General features: G+C 37.0%; 1 protein-coding gene and 1 long non-coding RNA gene across 8 annotated transcripts in view; one reads left to right on the top strand and one right to left on the bottom strand.

The window, feature by feature from the left end:
* Positions 1 to 21,320, bottom strand: part of LOC124952839 — a 92,608-nt gene that overhangs the window by 44,932 nt on the left and 26,356 nt on the right. Inside the window, exon 3 of one of the 7 annotated variants that reach the window (XR_007102023.1) lies at positions 15,374 to 15,756. The exons of the other annotated variants lie outside the window; for them this stretch is intronic. The gene's annotated coding sequence lies outside the window, so the exon portion shown is untranslated. Of the gene's footprint in view, positions 1 to 15,373; positions 15,757 to 21,320 lie in introns of those variants that run through there. 7 annotated transcript variants of the gene reach the window in all.
* On the top strand, positions 9,764 to 16,466 carry LOC124952845. The gene is made up of 2 exons (XR_007102040.1): positions 9,764 to 9,841; positions 16,183 to 16,466. It is a non-coding gene; the product is annotated as an uncharacterized LOC124952845 (long non-coding RNA).

Here is a 21,320-nt window from a genome sequence, read left to right as displayed (position 1 = left end):
TTTAGAAATGTAATTTAAAATAAGTTACCTATGTTAAATTGTAAAATGGTGATCGTTAAGCAATACACAAAGGAAGATAACTGACATGTTATTTTCTAGAATCTCAGATTAAGTTGAATATTGAATACTTCTTTCGTATTTTTTATGCTGATAAGAAACGTTCATCATAAAATCAACATGTTATGTAATTTATGACTATGTATTTCCATTAGCGAGTTTATGAATATTAATCAATTTTTTTTTTTTTCTAGTAATTATGTAATCTAAAAAAAATATCAATGCATCCTTTTATCGTTAGTCTTAGTTATTAAAAAGGAAAAAAAATTTTTAGATTGTCCAGAAGCAGGTAATTAACAGTAATGCGGCTAGTTATCCGTCAGAGTTTGCGACATAATACGAGTACTCGGTTAACGGAACTCAAAATACCGAGAAGAGGGTAGCGGTTTGAGCAAGAGTTTTGTGGAAGGAGAAAAGGGGAGGTGTAGGGTCGGGGGGAGAGGGGGTGGCAGTAGAGAGTCCGCACTTCTACAAGTCGAGAGGAGCCTTTGACTGGTCGTTGTAATACAACAGCAATTAGCAGTAAACCTGGCCCTTTCTACCAGAGCTTCCATCCCTCGCTCGCTTCGTCTCTTGCCCTTTTCCTCAACCTCACCATCCCTGTAACACTTCTCCTGGCGCTTGCGTCGTCAACGAGGAGAATCAAGATGAGGAAGAGAAGGAGTAACAGGATGAGAAGAGGTCCTGCTGAGGCCGAGGAATATATGTGAAGAGGTTTAAGCCTTGTTTAACTCTACAATACGCAATTAGCAATTTCTGCATTGGTAAGCAAGTAGTTTATATATTTCATTAGACCAATTTATATCTACGTATGTATATCGTGTCATTGTAAATATATTTCCTTGGATCATAATGATAATTAGATGACAATAAGTATTACAAGTGATTATTTTCGTAAATGATTTGTCGTAATATCTTTAATGAAAAGACAAAAAAAAATGTTAGAAATGAAGTTAAATGCGAAATAAATAAATAGATTTGTATAGCGATCTCTATAATATCAAATTCATCATAAATCGATAGTCTCTATTGTCGAAAATTAAACTACGAGACAAAAGGATTATTCGGTCAAGAAACTCATTTATTGAAATCCTTAAAAGCTTATAACAATAATCGGAAGAATACCTCGATCCTTCCTACTCGATACAAAGTCTCGCTTACAAGAGTACCTATTCACGACAGTAAAGAGATAAAAAAAGAAGAAAAGGAAGAAAAGAGAAAGCTGAAGAGGAGAGAGGGAGATTCATTTAATTTCATAGCTGTTAGGTCGGCGTCACGCGGAATAATGCGGCGTATCGACCCTCCTCCTTATATTCTAATACGAGAACCGAGATGAAAAAAAAATTCCTCCTTTTAACGAGCTAATTTTGCTTGTACGCGACGATGCGTGTTAATCGTCTGCAAAAATGCAGCTAATGGATCCTAGTCTCTTCGAATTTTGCATTGTCCTTGACAATGTACAGCGGTCCATATCTCTGACTCTTTTTTTAGTTTTTTCTTTTCTTTTTTTTTCCTTTTTTTGTTTTTTTTATTTAATAAGAAAATAATGAAATTATAAAATAAATTAATTAATTAATAGAAACCTTGCAAGCTTGAATATATTGTTATACCTACCTTTTGTTCTGTTTTTCAAACTTTTACTAAATTCCTATATCGATCGTCTTTCCTTCAGCATGTTTTAAATAGTAATTTCGGGTCTCCGCGGTTGGATAAATAATGCGAATAAATGAAATAAATGAACGTACGAACGAATGAACAAATAAATAAATAAAATCGTCCAATTTGTAATGTAGCTTTGTGCTCCAATAAAACGTGCACTCCATTTCACCCTTCTATCGTATTCGCTGGGGTAATGTATGTACATATATGCGCGTATACGTGTATATTTTATCGTATCTTACGCGAATACATATTTAAAATCAACGTTGATTATTCTGGTAAAATATCCAGTGTTTAATTTCAACGTATAATTCTTTATTTGCGTAATGGAGTGTTACACTTTCGGCATTTCTGTTATTTTATTTGTGAAATTCTTTATCGTTCATTCGTTTTTCACAAGAAAACAAACATTGTTACCGCATAAGCAGTAAGTTCATTTTCTCATTACATTTCTCCAATTGCGAAAGAAAAAAAAACACACATACAGACACAGACACAGACACAGACACACACACACACAAACACACAAAATAAAAGGATAGTTTAGAGTGCTAATCAGAATATATTCTTAATTACGAAGAAGGTGTGTGGCTTTTATGGAAATTAAAAGAGCTTGGATATCTCATGGGTTTTCCGCTCGTTTTTCTATTCAATCTGAAAAATGTTTCAATGTTGTAACCTAGACGTCGTTTTGATCTAACCCAGATCATTGATTCAAATATGACAGACATGCTGTTACCCTGATCGTGCCATCGTGTTAGACGTGATATGCTTATTACGAGTCTGAAAAAAAAGTGATATTAAATGTTTCTTTTTTCTCTTTGCTTCAATCTGCCGAATTTCATTGGTTTATTTCTTTCGAGAGAAAAAAAAAAGCAAGTGTATATCTTTTAACGCTTTTTATTTATTTCATCACATTTATCGAGATTTCATTTTTCAACACAAGCTTATTGACATATTATTTTTGCCTCGTTCTTTTCTTCTCTTTTTTTATTTTTTTTTTTTTCTTTTATTATATCGAAATATGAATACGTCCCAATTTTCGTATACTAATTTAAGGCGAGAATTAAAAAAGAGAAATAGATTGAAAGAAACGTGACAGGCGAAGGTTTAATTCGGAAGATCGTAACGAGTGGCCCTTTCGAAATGGGGCTATGTTAAATGTAAATCCAAAGCAATCCTTCGACTCACAAAGGGCATTAGAGATTGCCAGGACGGGGAGGAAGAAACGAAGGAATAGAAAATCGAGCAAAATGTAGAATGGGAGACGGGTCGTTTGGCTATTTACTAAACACAGCGACATGGAACAGGCGCGTCGGTCCATACATCAGTGTCCTTTTTTATCGAACGTTTCTCGGAACGCACTTTTGAAGGTAGCGCTTTAAATTTGCCGTCTCAATTTTACTCGAGCTAAAATAGAAATAAATAGGATAACACGGAAGATGACATTCATTTAATTAAGAATGAAAAAAAAATTATCGATAAATAAATATAAAAATCTTGAAATAATTGTAAAGTGATTTATATTAATTACGTCGATACTTTTTAACTGGTATACCATTTTCTCACGGTATTTACCGAACGAAATAAAAAGAAGTGTCGTCGTCGTCGTCGTCGTCGTTAGGAAAGTGGCGATGTAAATAGAAAGCTCTTTAACAGCATAACTTGGTGCACACCGTCCGTGAAAGATGCATGGGGTCTCAAGAGAGAAAGAGAAAGAGAAAGAGAAAGAGAAAGAGAAAGAGAAAGAGAAAGAGAGAGAGAGAGAGAGAGAGAGAGAGAGAGAGAGAAAAGGAGGGCGTCGCCCATACAACGTTGCGCACACTTCGCTTCTGTCTTCCTAAGCAGCTCTGACGGATAGCGCCGGAAATAGCGAAAAGGGATGGCCGAGACTCAACCCGAGCTATCGTCAAAGGTTAGAAGCTTCTACGGCCCCTCTCTCTTTCTCTCTTTCTCTCTCTCTCTCTCTCTCTCTGTCTTTCTCTTTCTGAGTCGTCTGGGAATCCGGAGACTCGTTAGAATTAGATCTTTTAGAACACAATTGATGAGGGAAGAGGATAAGTATTGGAGAAGTAGATATGGGGAAAGTAATGACGTAAAAGTTTAAAGTTTGACACTGATATTGTCACCCAGAATAATTGTGAGTAAAGAGTCTATCAACATAATGTTTTATGCTAAAATGTTTAAGTAAAAGGTTAATGAAATTAGTTTCGATAAAAAAAAAAGATAAAAGATAACAATATCAGAACAATTTGAGAATGCTTAGATTTTATGATCATGTTCGCATTAGTGTAGATTTGTGCTAAAGGAATATCCAAAGTCACGTATCTTTGAATGGTCCAATTAAGCGCGTCTTTATACGTTTGTGAAAATCAATAAAACCGAGAAAGCGTTTAAAGTGCGATCATGGAAATAGCAATTGAAATGGTTTTAAGTTTCGAACGTAGCTGTAGATGGATCCACATTTGTATAAACATTTATAAGGGTCAAACTTTGTATAATAATTTCGTACGATTCATCAAACTTCTGGCAAAAAAAAAAAAAAAAAAAAAATTCTCAGGAAGTGCATGTTTGCGCTAGGGATTTATAACATTTACATTTGATAGCGTAATTCGTTAAAAAGCGTGCGGCACACGATGTGGTATCGTGCTCGAGCTCGTGCGTATACGGGTTATTACTTTAAAATTGAAATACCTAGGAGAGAAACGAAACAAAAAAAGATAGCAAAAAATCAAGTAAACACCGACAAATGAAAATATACGTCCGTGCGTGAATTAAAGTTACGTCGCGCGTGAAGTTTCATGACGTGACCGTGATATTTAATGAAAATCCGAGAATTTGCGAGCTTGCTACTGAAAAATAAAAAGAGATATCCATTTTCATATCCATTTTCAATATTAACATAAGCATGCGTTGGTCTGTGATCGAAAATTAATCAATATTTGGAGTTACATTATCTGATAAATACAGATGCTTCGATTTGTCTTGATGTCGCTATATTCAACCATATATCATTTCAAATTTAAAAAGATATTCTTTTTATTTTTATTCATAATTATAATATATTTTTATATTTGAACATTTATGTAAATTCTTAATTTGTCATTGCATTTTGTTATAAATAATAAATAAATTTCTTTGAAAATTTTCAACAAGAACAAATCCGAGTTCGATCGAGCGAACGTTTCATACGAAGAAACATCGTAGATACAAGTGAAAAAGAGGGAAAGTAAAGTCATAGAAATCGCATACAATTTTCTCCACGTAACGATGTATATACGTGTACGCATATCTACTATATGCAGATGTGTGCACGAAGCCCATCTGTCTGCCACAGAAAGGACGCGTATTATCCGAGCACTTGTACACCGTGCATTAGCAGGAACAGAGTGCTAATGCAGAAATCTGGTATCGGTTAATTAATAACCGTAAAACTCAAACCTCGCGTGTAGTACGCGCGTTATTCGATTTCCTCGAGATATTCTTCTCGTCCTTTCCTGCAAACAGAGTCCATGCAAATGGTATGAAACTCGACGCTGAAAATATCTTTTCTTCTCTTTCCCCGTTCCTTTCTGCCCCTTCGGAAAGAGTTCCTTTTTCATGTCACTTTCGATTCGTGAATCTACGTACTTTTAGCATTATTATATACACAGATGTATGGTTGTTCTCAACTTTCTATTTTCTTAACTTCTCTCTCTCTCTCTCTCTCTCTCTTTCTCTCTCTCTCTCTATCTCTCTCTTTCTATACACATACATACACGGACACGCGTACGCACACATACAAAACATATAACCGAATTTCATTGATATATAGATATATCCATACATAATTTTTCTCTTTCTTTTCCTTTTTCATATCAGTCGTCGTCGATTACTAAATGAACGCGTATGCGCTCGTTAATAACTGCAAAATCGCGGAAAGACAGGCTCTAGTGCTGCATACATACTCATCGGTATATATAATATATATATGTATACATGCGTATACACCCTTAGTACAAAAGAGGGAGAGAGAGAGAGAGAGAGAGAAAGAGAGAGAGAGAGAGAGAGGGAGCCACATCGGTCGCACTTGACGACACATTCGCGCGTAGCCCTCGCCTCGAGCTGAGGAGGAGCCTCGCAATTTAACCGGTTCGACATTCGCCTCGAGCTCGTAATTGGCAGGACGAATGAAAGAGCCGCACGACTACGACTACGACGACTACGACAACTACGACGAGTACGACGACTACGACGACGCCGACGATTACGACGACGACGACGACGACGACGACGACGACGACGACGACGACGACGACGACGACGACGACGACGACGATGACGACGACGACGACGACGACGACGACGACGAGTGGTCGGGATTAACGATGGCGAATGGATCAGAAATTCTCCGCGAAAATAAAGTAGGTAGGTAGTTAGGTGCCTTGGTATAGTACAGTCCGTTCCCACCACCACCATCACAACTGGGAGAACGTAGGTACGAGCCTTTGTTTGTCGTTCGCTCCAATTACCTCCGGCCTCTCCCGGTAGCTTCATAATTAACTCCCACTCATTTAACAAACTTTACTTTTAATGTTTTAAAAATAGTAATTAGCAGTGGCGGCAAGAGAAGAAGAAGGAAGAGGAAGAGGAAGAGGAGGTGGTGGAGGAGGAGAATGTAGGGAAGGAAAAGAGAGATGGTGAGCTGAGTGGGGTGAGTGAAGAGAGAAAGAAGAGGCCTGCTGCCGGTGAAGGAGAGAGGGAAAGGGTGATGTTGGTGCTGGTGCCGGTACTGCTGCTGGTAGTGATGGTGGTGGTACTGCTGGCGGTGGTAGTGGTAGTGGCAGGGGTTGTAGAGGGGGTGTAATTAACTATCATGCAACCCCTTCCCAACAGCAGCAGCCGGCGTAGCAAGGAGGTAATTGGACCGGAGTCTTATACGTGTGGAGCTCATGGTAGAGGGGAGAGAAGAGGCTGCTAGGATAAAGGGTTGCTTAAAATTGCACACAGTGCTGCATTATGGAACCTCTGACGAGCTTCCAGGGAACGACCGTACGGATGGCGGCGTGGAAATCCATTAACTCACCCTACCCCACTATCCTCCTACCTCTACCTCCCCCAGCCTCATACTCCCACCTACTCCAGTCGCGAATTAATTGCGATCGTCTAAAGGCGAGTCTTTGTCGGAGTATGCCTCTAAATGACTACTTGCGCGGCTTGGTGTTAAGACTCGATTTTACGAATATGCTGAGTATATGCTTGAAAGAAGCAAGTTCGTAGCCTTGAATATCCACACTGAGAATAGGGGCTATAGAGGCCTCTTATTTTTACAGATATCTGCCTTTTCGATAGGGCTCGATCCACAAATATCAATATTGTCAGAATGGACTGTTGCATCTCGCTTTCTCTGCAAAAAGCTTTAGTCTATGATACATAGGAAAACTTTCCAAAATATTGTATGTAATATAGGTCAAATTCCATGTGCGAAAGGAAGTTTCATAGTCGTATATCATCAAACGCAACATTCGAACCGCTAACATCAATTTCTACGAATAGTACTACTAATGAGAACGGCCACATTTTTCATTTTAGAAAACTGGATTTATGATTAGCAGATGCATAGTTTTAAAGGAGATCGTGCACTATATTAATCCTTTAGATTTATCAAGAAAGAGAGAGTAGGTACACCTGTACTCGCAAATTATGGCGATATAATAGTTCCCAAAATGGCCTTATCAAAGGGATTATGACATTGGTAGAGAGTTCAGACCGTGTTAATCAGGACTTAAAGACCTTCTGCTGGCTGAGGGTACGCGGTGTCGTAAGGGCTTCCCCGTAGGGAAGAGAAACCCCAACGGTGCTGCCAACTAATCAGCACCAAGACACCAATCTGCGTCTCTGTGTACCTATATGGGGTCGTACTGTACGGAATTCATTCTGCCTAAAGACAATTCCTTCTCTCTCTCTCTCTCTCTCTCTCTCTCTCTCTCTCTCTCTTTCTCTCTCTCTCTCTCTCTCTCTTTCTCTTTCTCTCTCTTCGAACTGCATAAAGCAAATATACTTACGTGATTAACAATTGTATCTAAATATTTTTTTCTAAGAATATTTTCTAAATCTGGAAATAAATATTTTGTGCACTGCACGATTTGATCTTTTTACATCAACTATATACAAAAAACAAATTATTTCTAAGCAAAAAATAAAATAAATAAAAATACTTTAAATAATTTTAAAACCTTCATGAAAAATTAGTCTACTTTGAGAAAACCGTCAGTTTCTTCTCTCTATGCAGATTCAAACTAATTATCCTAATTTAATTATCTCGTACGAGCTGCAAGCTAAAAAGAAACGATAATAATTTAATAATTTCGAAAGCAACGTGAATCATTGGATAATACATTAAAGAGAAGCTAATTAGACTTGTTCCACGTATGCATTCTAATTAACTATACTTAATTTATTATCTTGAATTAGGTAAGATTAGCAGTAATGCCATAATAATGTCGAAAAATATTAGTAAAATATTAGTGTTACATAAATGTTCGATAAATGTTCGATAAAGTTCGGTAATAAATGTATACATCTTCTAATTATTATAATACTTATATTAATTATAAATAATTATCTTTCAAAAAGATAAGAATATAAGAAACAGCTATATCGAAAGGATAACGATTACAATAATTTTCCGAGTTAGAAGTATGCACGTGGCGTATTAATTAATTAATCCAAATCAATCGAGCCAACACAGCCAACCTTCTTTAACTTCTAGCAACACTCTAAAAGCAGACACGGAACGATGCGCTTTTGAGGAAAATAGGGGATCTAGTGAAAAGCGCATTTCTCAGGGATTTCGCGAGCACAACGCGAAACATTGGACTTTGATTAGCTTCTTTACGGATTAAGACGCTTAGCCACGTTGTTGAGAGAACACCGCCGATTTAGGAGGCATAATTAACGAAATTAATTATCCCCGGAGGCGAAACTAATTTTGCACAACACCCTAGCCGCCCGCTCTGCTGGCGTTGGTCCCTTAATCGCGAAAAACCGTGAAATTTAATTAAATTTAGGAAGGCGAAAGTGAACGGAGTAGGGAAGGATGAAAGAGCGAACGAAGGGAAAGGACGCGAGGTGGTCGATGCTAATAACGTTCTTGTCGTGCCGTAAAGGTATTAAACCGCTGATATAACGATATTTTACATTATTACGCGAATCCATAGAGATCGATCTATACGATATACGTGCATACACTGTCATTATTAAGTTATTGGATAAGTTGACACTTCGTGTCGATCTGCAATGTAAAGTGAATCAATAATCACTGTCGTTCAAGATAAACGTATTAGCAATGTTTAAAAATAGAAAATATGATTGAAATCATAAAGAAAGATATATACTTTTTACCTATGACTGCTGAAATTGTCTTATCGAATGGAGATATCTTGTTTCTGCACATTACAATTATACACTCATCGTCGTTAATATTTTAATTTATCTAATTATTCTTAACGCGTATTTATAATTTTCTTTAAATATTAATTTAACGTCTTGAACGTGGAGTGAATTTTTGGAAAAAATTTTTCATACGTTTCGAAACGAAAATTATTTTACATTGATTTCTCCTTATACGCTATTCCTATGTATCTATATTTCATCGATTTATATCAATGCAAAAAACAGTAGTTAAGGCTTTCGCTTCGTACTTTCTCTTTGGTATAGAAATAGAAACATATGCATAAACATACACATGGATTCCTCCTTCTACGAACAAGTACGCGCGCGTGTACGCTCACACACGAACATCTCTTGCAGAAAGAGAGAGAGAGAGAGAGAGAGAGAGAGAGAGAGAGAAACAGAGAGAGAGAGAGAGAAAACGAGAGAGAGAGAGAGAGAGAGAGAGAGAGATACATGTTGCGCGTCATAAGATTGGACTTCCACGAAGCTGCGTTTCCTAATTAATTAAAGTAATTAAGGCCCGGCCGAGTTATTGCTCGGGCGTCCGTACGATGGCGCATCACGGTCATATTATATAAACCTCGTAACGAAGGTGAAACAGTCTTCGAGTGTACGTATACTTGTGTTTGTTGGGTGAACCACCACTCTCGAAAGAGATGAAAAGAGGGGGCGAGGAGAAGAGCGCTCTTGCGTAAGTATTCTTTTTCTTTTTTTTATTACTTTTTTCGTTTTTCTTAAGTTTTTTTTTTTATCTTTGTCTGCTCGTTATCAAAGAAAAATGATGATACTTACGTCAAGTCATTAAAATTATTACCTATAAAATGGACATATAAAAGTATTTATCTCATATTTAAAAAGATATTTTTCTTTTATATCGTTTATGTATACCGATATGTTGAAGGGTCCTTAACAATTCGTTCCTGCTAAACAAAATTTTTAAAACGTATGAACATTATCTGCGGGTCGTTAGGCACGCTAATACACGCCACATGCGTCAATGATAGTGCTCTAAACGTTCATGAAAATTCTTCACTTTTCCACATTTCTCGACATGCGTATTTTTTAATCTCCACTTCAACGAAAAGCAGCAAACAGTGGGAGGACGTTGGTAACATTGCCAAGCTATCCACGCTCGTTTCTGCTCTTACTCCCTCTCCCTCTCTCACTCTCTTTCACTCTATCTCTCTTTATTTCTCTTTCTCTTTCTCTCTCTCTCTCTCTTCATTTTTTTTTAAATATTTCTACATTATTATATCCGCTTTTCATTTGTTTTGCCGGTGCAGACCCGCTTAGGCAGATACACGTTCACTCGAGTCGAGTGGGTTTAACAGTTCGGATGGGGAAACAGAGCACAATATATATAGATATATGAGTAGACGAAGCAGCAGAGGGGATAGGGTGAGAGTGTTGTGGGGTGGAGGGAATGGGAAGGAAAGAAGTTACGAGTATACATGTACGCGCTCGCACATATATACACAGATGCATACCATACATATATGCTCTTATATATATATATATATATATATATATATATATATATATATACCGGTTGTACGTTCAATATTTGAGAGGATTTAAATTCGGACGTTGGACGTCCGGACGAATTTCAGTTGGACCGTTTAAAGGTACGCTCGCCGACAGAATCTCTTGAATGATTAAAATCCTGCCTTCTCTAAAGAAGCACGCGAGGAAAGAGACGGCCTTATACAAGTCGTACCGAGACTTTCGAGAATTGTCTACGCGCGAGCCGAGCTTAACCTCGAACGAAAAATATCAGTTCGGACATTTTCTTTCTAGTACCAAAAAAAAAAAAAAAAAAAAAAAAAAACAAGATGTGTCTTTTCGTCTACTGTTTACTGCAACAACCCTTACGATTGGTCTTCGAGAAGAATCATTGACTAACGATTGCTATGTTCTTTGTTGTAAATTAGAAATCGCCATATTGTTTATACAGAAACATCATATTATTCCTTTATCGTGTAATCTAATATGACGACTAATTATCGGATCATAGAATCCAAAAGAATCTAAGCTAAGAGATTGGGTTGACGTATATAAATATAGGCCTGTTAAGAAATTCGAAGGAAAACACGAAGTCATTTAGGTTCGTACAAGGACTTAGTCCCATCTCTTAGTGAATGAGGACTATTATCGGGGGAGAGACCTTAGCCAACAATGGTCCCCTTTGAGTAATTCGACTCTGTCGACAAATTACAAAACTACACGCTGGCGACGGCGCGTTCGTGGCGAAAACAATAAACGCTTAAAAGCAAAACTCTCGGGTTAACTTTTCTCTCTCTCTCTTTCTCTCTTTCTCCCACCCCCCCCTCTCTCTCTCTCTCTCTTTGTCTCCTTTACTCGTTTCTGGTTCTTCATTCTCTTCGTAAGTTCTCGCCTAGCTGAGGATACATAAGAACTTCAACAGACGTAATACAATAACAGAATAGCAAAAGAGTTTTCGTAGAAATTGATCCGCAAATATTGGCAAATAAGATTTTACGAAGATTCATGATACGATCGATTGTTTCCCTTTTACCTAGAAAAAACGATTTTTCCTTACCAATATCCAATTTACCTTTCCTTCGAAGAACTTACATATTTACGTACAATAATTTCAGAATAATACGCGATCGAATCTTTCGTTTTATCCACCGAATTGGAGAATGTCTCTATGTACATAGGTATATATATATATATATATATATATATATATATATATACACGTATCAAAAGTCTCTATTTGGTCGAATTCACCCCAAGAATTTATGTCGGTATACGTGCGAATAATTTCATAGGCATTCTATATACAGCTCAGAGAAATTTGATTTCGAAAGAAAACAGAGCAGACATATTGTATTAAACAGGATCGCAATGATATCAGTATCGATTCCACGAAATCAGATAGATGGATAAAGATACTCTTGCGACTCGTTTGTAATTCGAACTCGAATAAACGAATTTCCATCCTGTCGATCAGCCTGGTGCAAACGTTGGATATAAATATTCACATATTCGAAGAACCTGATTATTTTTGTCATTTTTTAAAAGGCTAATACAATCATACATCACACCATTTTATTCGCATCTAATAATAATGAAATTTACATTATGATACGAACAATTAATAATATCATGATAAATGAAAAAGAAACATAAAGATTCATTTTCATTATCAACTATCTTAAATGAATAATGTTACAATTTAAATATATTTACAAGTACCTGGGCTGTAAAATAAGTATAAGTATAGCAACCAATAAGTTTTCGTTAATTCGGAAAAAAGTGAAAGAGAAAGAACAAGAAAAGAGAAAAAGAAAGAAAGAAAGAGAAAGAGAAGGGGAGGGAGGGGGGGACGCAAAAATAACAAACGAGCGACGCGTGTAAAATCGGTAAACCAATGCGCATCGTTGAAGGTGGCGCCACCACCCGTTCCATTACCGTTTCCGACGTGTCCACATTTTTTTTCTCATTCCTTTTCCAAAAAACCAGCCGCGCACACCTAACTATACAAAACCATCTCTCACCCGGCCACACCTCCTCTCCTCGAAATCCGCGGCACGCCGGACAAATATAAATAACGGAATGATAATGAATCAAATCGCACGTGAAAAACCAATAAGTTATTGGCAGGCTGGCGCGAATGATTGGACGGAACACAGTGGTATGGCGACGCACGACTCTCTTTCTCTCTCTTTTGCTCTCTCTCTCTCTCTCTCTCTCTCTCTCTTTCTCTCTCGCTCTCTCTGTCTCTTTCTCGCTCTCTTTTTCTCTTGATTCACCAAACGCGTTTGATGCTGCTATTCCGTATAACTGTCCCTCTCTTTCTCTCTTTCTCGCGGACGAGTACGATCGGACAACACACACAGTGCATATTTTTCAATTAATTTAAATTACAAAACATCACGGTAACGGTCCTGCACAAGCCCACACTCATCTACACTCGGGCCAATATCTGTAGCCGCGCATAAACGCTATATACGCTCCAGGACACGCAGTGCACGTTCATCGGGAACGTGGAGTGGGCCTTGAAAAAGGTAGGGGTTGTACGTAATCATTTTTATTTTCGTGCGTGTCACTGACATTTTTTTCCATGGCGTTACTCCACCTTCCCTAGCCCCTCCCCCGTCTCTCTCTCTCTCTCTCTCTCATCCTGATTTTCTATCTTTTTCTTTTATATTTCCCCTCTCTCTTTTTCTCTATCTAACTCCCTTTCTCCTTGGTGTCTGTGATTTTTTGCAGCTAAAATTACGCAACGATCGTAAATTCGTGACCCCACGCCAGATATCTTCTAGCGTTAACGCCCTCAGCGTACGATTTCGATTTCGATCGTGATCGGCGTTTTAGTTCGCGGTTTTCTGTTCAAGTATGGAGAAAGGGAGATTGGAAATAATTGGGTGAAAGTAAAGAAGATTAACATAGGAAATATTTAGATAATATATCCTTTTGGATTTTTCGACGATCATGATATAGCTATTAATTTTTTGGACTTTATAATGATAGGTAATTCCGACTGATACATTTCCAAAAAAAAAAAAAAGAAAAATGAAAATAATCAATACATGTATGATTTTTTGAAATCCTAAAAAGATATCCTTTAAATTATGTCGATCAACTTCTATTTTCATTGGTTTGAAATCAGTTACAATATTTTTTTCTCCGCCGATCGTGATTCCTTTGTAATTTATTCGCATTACGAGTAAATTACGTAGTTACGTTGGTGTGGTACCGATCAACCAATTAAACTCTTCCGTTACCACATGGTGCTCTCGATAAATCACGCGGTTCTCACAGTACAGTCGTTGCAAGCGAAAGGATTACTCGGCTTCATACACGTGCGATTGTGTGTCTGTACGCAAGTACACGTACATATATGTATTTATACATATATTTCCTCTAAAGTAATTGCCTTGGCTTACGTACGCTTTGTTAAAATATATCACATAATGTTTGAGTCAATCTGTACTATGTTATTCAAGTATCCGAGTAATCCGTCTTCTGTTTTTCAATTTTTAACAAATTGATTGTATTTCAATATCATTAAATTTTTATGATTGTATTCTCTCTAAGAAAAATATAATCTCATATATTGTCAGAATATTTACATTTGGAAATTAATAATAAAATCCGAGCTGGCAGGTATGAGAAGAAAGGTAATAATATTATTAATATTGTGGTCGACTAAGGGCTCGTTAAATCCTGAGAAACTTACTTTGAAGCATTTTCGGAAACTCCAGAGTACTTATGAGACCAGAGGATAACCAAGAGTGGGGGTAGGGTGCTCGCTCGTGGGAATACGATTACGATCGTTATAGTCGTATATTAGCATAGACGAAAAACAGACTCGTAAAACGGCGCGCCAATACTACTACCACTTCTGTTTCCATGGAAATCGTACGTTGCGTGCTTCTGACACTTCCGGTCGAATCGTTTTCGGCGAAAAAAAAAAATAGGGAAACGATATTTACTTTATAGATGCCACAAACAACGGAATCATACGTTTCGTTTATTTTCAAATTTGTATATGGTAAAATTGCAACTAAATGTGTGTTTCAGAAAAAGAAAACTGAATTGAATTATAATTCTTGATTTTTCGAAAAGAACGATCAGATAATTTTTATCATTAGCCAAAATTAAAATATAATATACAAATTTTACTCTATAATATGATATCTTCTTGGAATATATTTCAACGTTCATCGTACGATCAAAATCATTACAATTTCGAGTTAAATTTAATAGTTCAAAAAATTTCTTTTCCACTAAACAATACATAAAACTCAAACGATCACTCATGAAAAGTCCCATAGTAATTTCGACCGCACTCTTAACAAGCGTAGAAACAAGCTTAGCTATCGTTCACCCTCGCAATTATTCGCCGAAGTATCCTGTATTAATGAGCGAAAGTCTTCACGACTTATTAACGAGGGAGAAAGGGTAAAGAGAGGGTTGCAACGAGAGAATAATAAGTAAGGAACTTATTCAAAGCATGGAGTGAAGTGGTCAATGTCGAAGGAATGTCGCATGAGATACAATTAAAAATTTATAAACTTTACCATCATTTATCATAATATATAATTTAATACATTACCTATTTTGATAATTTATAGGCATGTGAAGATCGATTCGGATCATGACTGATTTTATTTACTTTTTTACTAAAACTTTAGTCATAAATAAATAACAATAAATTAAGTGTTAAACAAGAATCCAAGCAGATGACCATTCTTCGAACCTCTACGACCACAAAATGCAGAGGGGGTGGTAGTCTCCTAAATAAATCGACGATCGACCTTTAACCCGCTGTCGCCTTCCGATAATTTAGCTGTATCTCCCAACTCGGAGGGATTTCGGCTCCCCTCGTAGGTGTATGATGCCTTAGTTTGTAGTAGTGTTGCTATTGGTGGTGGTCGTAGTGGAAAGTGGGTGGGGTGAACGGAAGTCAAAAAATCGTCCCCACAAATCACAGCACACAATAGACCCGATTGTGTACGCTACTGCTGCGTTCTCGTCGTTGTAACCACCCCTCCTCTTTCTCCTAACTAACTACCCTCTCGTACACCCGTCCATCTCCACCGTTCCCCTCACTCTCATCCTTTTTATCTCTGGCTTTGTCGGTAAGGCAACAAAAATTAACACAGTTACTGTGAAATTTCGTGTATGCAATACTAATGTACAATGTCTTTACTAATAAAGATTATTAGTTTCATTTCATTAAGAATGGATGAAATAATTATAATTTTTTCAATAATATATATATATATATATATATATATATATATATATGAAATGATTTGAAAAAATATAAATACAATAAGTATTAATAAAATGAAATAATATATCTATTACAACTAGAACGTTTGGTTTTATTATCAGTACTATTCTTGGTACTACCATTACTGTCACTGTTATTATCGAATTACTAAACAGCATTCGCTTATATCTTTCTGATCACACTGGGCTATTTGCCCATGGCAATAAACTTTACCTTCTATCTCTATCTATTTCTCTCTGTCTCGTTCATTCTACAAGCAGAGCATTGGATGCTGGGAGGAAAGAGAAGTAGGCGAGTAAGGGTTGGCGAGGAGGGTGGTGGCGTCAACGGGGTGTGACTCGCAAAAGGAGGAAATCTATTGCCGGAAGTGAGTATATTCAAGCGGCAGTCTGCGGTGCGTGTATGGAAATTCGAGACCGCCCTACCACGAAAGGGTCCTTCCCGAAACCCAAGGGAAGCCGCACGCGACGACGATTTGCTCGAAGAAGAAAAAAGAACGGAAAGACTGCAGAAGAAAAAGAAAAAGAAAAAGAAAAAGAAGGTAGATAGGTTTGGAAGGGAAAGAGAAAACGAGCGCTGCTGTGCTCGGCGATTTGTAGCGGAACGCCGTTGTGTTCCATCCCTGATTGTGCTTTTGCCAACGATTGATTTGTAGCGGATAAACGGAATTAGAAATTGAGACACGATCATCCTGCCTTCATTTTTTTGCTTACTACCTTTTTCTATCTGGGGTGGTTTCTTAAATCGGGATTGAGAAAATGTTCATTGTGATTAATTATCTGCATACATTTCATTGTTATACATAGATTTTTCGCTGTCGTCGAAAATAAAAAAAAATGTAAGAAGGCCGACGTTCGAATAAACAAAAAGATAAAATTTTCAAAAAGCAAAAACGTCGAAATGAATGATTCGTGATATTTGCGTGCGAAAAAACACGTCGGCCAAGTCCCACGGCTTCTTGGATCGGAGTCTAATAATCGCGAGAGATACAGTGCTCATGCGAGGTAATTCCAATCAGAAATTAAGTCGAGGCCTATCGGAGATCGCAAGATGGATCGTGTCTCTCCCTCCCTCTCTCTCTCTCTCTCTCTCTCTCTCTCTCTCTCTCTCTCTTTCCCTCAACAAAGAACAAGAAGAAGCGTTACGGAGGTGAAAGAGGTAGACGATATGAAAGGAGGAGAGGGAGAAAGGATGGGGAAGGAGTATGGTGGCAGGATGCTGTGCTCTTGTCTGATTCATATAATGAAATGTCTGCGAGTTGATGAGCTCGGAGGCCCGGTAAGTATAGCGTTGAGTCCTGGCCCGTGACCCTCGTCCTGTAAGAAGAAAAAGAGCCGAGGGCAAGAAAGGAATACGAAGGGGATGCAGAGAGAAAGAGAAAGAGAGAGAGAGAGAGAGAGAGAGAGAGAGAGAGAGAGAGAGAGAGAGAGAGAGGAAAGTAGAAGAGAAGAGAATCGAATACATCACGTCGTGTACGAGATTCATCTCATAGTTCTCACCTAACAATAAGTACTTAGTATTTCACGAATGTCTCGTTAATGCGATACTTGTCTGTTTTCCGCATGATATTACAGACATTTATAAATATTTTTCATAGATAAAATGATGCTATATTGTTTTAATATAGTAATCACAAAATCATAGTATACCCTATGCTATTTGTTATAAATATTGTGTTGTAAATCAATAAAAAGAATCTTTTCTATATTTTAGGTAAAGTTACAAAAAAAAAAAACAAAAAACAAAAAACAAAAAAAAACAAAAAAAAAGAAAACAAAAACAGTTTGCTTCGATACTTTTCCTAACCATTGTATAGCAACGGAAAATGGGAACGGAGAAAAGGGAAGAGCTCGATATTGGAAAGCCTTTAGATATCAGCGTGTACCAAAAGCAGTGCTTCTTTAAAAATTGAAATCGAAGATGCGCACACGAGATACGCTATCAAAAAGGACTTAAAAGGAGAAACAAATCGATGTAGACGATCGATTAACGGCTTTGGCACAAGCATTATGTGTTGTGCGGTGTGTATGTTGTGTTTATGCGTGTGTGTGTGCATATGTGTGAGAGAGAGAGAGAGAGAGAGAGAGATAGAGATAGAGATAGAGATAGAGATAGAGAGAGCGAGAGAGAGAGAGAAGATGGAACGAGTATGCGCGAACCTGTGGAGCTCGTACGCATCTAGGTTAATGTACATACGCGTGATTGCACGTTGTGCACCACGTCGTAGGTAGGTGCACGTGTAATCAGTGCTAATGCGTCCCTAATGGTGACTAAATACCAAATCATAGTTTGATGTGCTCCCATCAACGATGGTCCATCAGCGGAGTGTTATGCGCCGACAAACAAAATCAAACCGATCGTCGTCGTGTCCGCTTGCCTAATAACAAAAATTATATATCATTTTACCCCTCATGCAATTACCCCACCACCGACCGCGATAATTATCGTATATAATAATTAAGAGCGAAACGCCTTTGCGAGCTGCGCACTATCAACGAAAGGCTTCCCATCTCTCTCTCTCTCTCTCTCTCTCTCTCTCTCTCTCTCTCTCTCTCTCTCTCTCTCTCTCTCCCTCCCTATCCTAATAACGTTTTAACAAGCAACGCGCGAACTTAGAAAGAGGTTCTTCGTTTGAGAGAACAACCTCGTCAAAGTAGTCCAGAAATAACGATTGGCAAATCAATTAGTTTAGGTAGAAATTAGTGATGCGAAGAGACCGGAGAGAGAGAGAGGGATGAAAAGGTGATGCCGTTTACATCAAGGGTTTGATATTTACGTCGGCAATACTCTTTGATATAAGTATCGGTTGATGAAGAAATTAGTATGTGTAATTTGAATAATTCTAACTATCGTTTAAAGAAAAGAAAAAATAAATAATTATATCAGTCAATAATAATACAGACAATATATAATGGTAATAGCATATATAGGAACATTGATATGTAATTGTGTGTTAAAGTGCTAATATCAAATCAAACGAACATGATCACATAGTTATTTCTCTGACAGATAATCGATAACTGAATCGAGATAACGAACGATTTGCAGCTAGTAATAGGGTGTAGACTATATTGAACCTATGTACAGTTATTTTGGCAAATATTATAACTAATAATCACATTATTATAACAATGAGAAATTGTAAATTTTATTGATATAAATAAGAAAAAATTGTTATATATATATATATATATTTCTTATGTAGGAAGTAACTTTTGTTATATAGGAAGGGGTATTATTAGACTCATAGCTTACAGAATCTACCCACGCACGCGCGTCCCATACTATTTACATTCAGTCGTGCGTATCTACGCGTTAGGACGTGTACACGAAGACACGCTCTCTCGCCTCAAAACGAGAATGTATGAGCCCACGATATTAAGCCATAACCGTGATATTCATCGAATAAGTCCATGGATATTCACCAAATTTAATGTTCTTTACATTCTCCTACTTTACTATCAAAAGATACGATCGGCAAATGTTGTTTACACATTCCGCAACAAAATGATATTAATGTATCAGACGATGAATTAAAAATTGACGATATGAAAAAATTACATGATAAGTAATTACATTGTTATTTAAATTTTTTTATTGTGTGGATGTGTTATGATAAGGTAGATATTAATAAAAAAAAAAAAGAAAAAAAAAAAAAAAGAAAAAAAAAAAAGTAGTGAAGTAAAGAAATAAACTTAGAAATCTTTAAATCAACGTTTCTACTTTACAATTGATACAATAAAATCGTTTAAATATTATAATATCGATGGACAAATTTATTATTTATTACTTCCTTTGTCATGTTAAAAATGTATAGATAACTTTTAAAAATTTATACTTAATATATATCTGCAATCGCATTAATTTAAAATCAAAGTTAATTATTATTTTTTTCTACAGATAACGAATAGCAGAAGCATATCGAAGGCCACGGTAGATTCTTGGACGATGTTATTAAACGTAAGGCCGATGGGTCGTCGTCCCGGGAGACGTATCGTTCCAATACCGCGTTAACGAGTTCTAATGGGAGTTGGGAACGATAATCGTCGCCTCGGAGCGAGTCAAAGTTTTCTTTCTAATTAAGAAACAAATAACCGGAGTTCACGCTTGGCCCGCTTTCGGGACAGCTTCGTTAATAAACGCGGCCCGGTTATTAAACCAGAAAATTAACGTCTGCCTCGTACGAAGAGAAATAGAAAGGAGAGAAAAGGAGCGAGAGGAAAGTGAGCTCGCGAAGATGGCGGATTGGTGATGGTGGAGGTGATCGCAGTAAAGAAAGAGGGGGAAAGTTCGCAGGAAGAGAGACGTCGTCATCGTTGTCGACCGATTCGTCTATTCATAAGAGATTTTTATTCTTCCAGGTAGCTAATCCTTTGAACGCCGTCGACGACGATGATGACGATCTTAGAGAAAGAAAAAAAATTTCATACGATCGCACTCATCAGACTATTCGATTTTCTCTCTTATTACTTCCTTCTCAAACAAATACGAAAAAAAAACCCGACAATGGAAGGCAAAATTAAAACACTCGATCTCACACATACCAAAAGCTTTCTGTTATTGCATCTGAGGAAAAAGTACTTTTTAAATATAATGAAGTATGATGAATGAGAAACGTCAACTTTTAGATGGAGATAATTAAAAGTAAATAATAATTTTCAGTAGAAATTCTTAATTTAGTAGCGTGCGCAAGCGAGGGGACAGTAATTTCTTTAAGGATATTTCCAATTGTGTGACGGCGTTAAGCGTTAGCAAAGTAAAAGAGACGTTCCTGCGCCGTAGTCGTTTACGACCACGGAGTTGGTTAGGTTAGGATAAGGCACGTTCTCTGTAATTACGTTGGATGTGATAATTATGAGGATACCGGGCACTTGTCACAGTGTAACGAGCTTTCTTTTAACCGTGCGCTATCCTGCAACCTCGTCCTTCTTCTTTTGCATCCAGAAACGTAAGCAGTTTGCTTAACAAACCAGCAAACTGATACGCTTTATCCAACGTCTCCTCACAAATTAATCTCACCGCATTTTCTTGTAACATAATTATAATATAAGGTTAATGAAACAGTGTCCATTGTTTTTTCACGTGTATTCTTAGTTCATAGAATATTTTTATAATACGCGGACTTTGTAATAAAAATAAATCTTTTTTAGATACTTGGTTTACGTACGAGGATTGTATAACAAAGGGTGGAACTTTTAATATTTATTTTTAAGCAATGTAAAAAAAAAGATATATATATATATATATCATTAAATCTGTTTATTTTTAATTAAAAATTTCTACTAAAATATTACCTACTCATACGGGAATTAAAAAGATAGGACGGCCTTGTAAAGAAATCTCGCATGATCTAAATCTACATTAACATTGAAATCTATAACTATTGAAAATCAATTAT

Source organism: Vespa velutina, chromosome 11 (assembly GCF_912470025.1).
Source record: "Vespa velutina chromosome 11, iVesVel2.1, whole genome shotgun sequence".
NCBI classification, from domain to species: domain Eukaryota; kingdom Metazoa; phylum Arthropoda; class Insecta; order Hymenoptera; family Vespidae; genus Vespa; species Vespa velutina.
This window is presented reverse-complemented; position numbering and strand designations above follow the sequence as displayed.